Here is a 701-nt window from a genome sequence, read left to right as displayed (position 1 = left end):
ATGCCCCATGCTCACAGACGCCCCACACCCTGCAGGTCGCCCCCATGCCCCTTGCCCCTGTCCTTTGCTGACAGCGTCCTTTCCGGTGGCTCTGGGAAGAACCACACTGTGTTGTTCTCCTCTCCCCGCCCCAGCCTGAGCTGTTCTGGGAAGACAAAGGCCCATGGGAAGGACAGTCCCAGGCTCGTCAGGGCAGGTGCTGCTCAGAGGTGACCACCCGCCAACCCTCAAGACCCTGCTCGGCCGTCGGGCGGGTGGAGCGTTTATCCATGGCAGGATTTGCTCCAGGATTGACAGTGTGGTGTCGCCCCGTCCCTACGGGAACCAGAGTTACACGGGCACCTGTGTTCTGAAAACACTCCCAGACACGAGGGTGCAGACTATGAGGTCACACACAGCCCTGGCCTCTAAGGGGCTGCAGGGCCAGACTCTCAACCCAGCCTGTGTCTGGAGAGAAGGGCAGAAAGGAGGAGGACCCTACTCGGCTGGGAGACGCTCACTCTCCTTGCACCTCCCCACCCTGCCCAACTGTCCCACCCGGACCAGCCCACAGAAGGATTAGAGCCAGGCCCTGGCCGGGTGGTGGGACTCCCGGGGAGGACAGCATCTGCAGCACAAATGCACAGCAGACACGGTGTGACGACCCAAAGAGCAGAGTAACCGCAAAAGCCAGGACTGGGGACGTCACCACCACTGTGCCC

General features: G+C 62.3%; 1 protein-coding gene across 1 annotated transcript in view; it reads right to left on the bottom strand.

Moving 5' to 3' along the window:
• RGS12 (regulator of G protein signaling 12) overlaps positions 1–701 on the bottom strand; it is a 128,305-nt gene that overhangs the window by 125,191 nt on the left and 2,413 nt on the right. The window lies entirely within an intron of this gene.

Source organism: Orycteropus afer, unplaced genomic scaffold, assembly GCF_000298275.1.
Source record: "Orycteropus afer afer isolate SDZICR_OR568_19922 unplaced genomic scaffold, OryAfe1.0 scaffold00398, whole genome shotgun sequence".
NCBI classification, from domain to species: domain Eukaryota; kingdom Metazoa; phylum Chordata; class Mammalia; order Tubulidentata; family Orycteropodidae; genus Orycteropus; species Orycteropus afer.
Note: the sequence above shows the minus strand (reverse complement) of the source record. Positions and strands in the feature narration are given on the sequence as shown.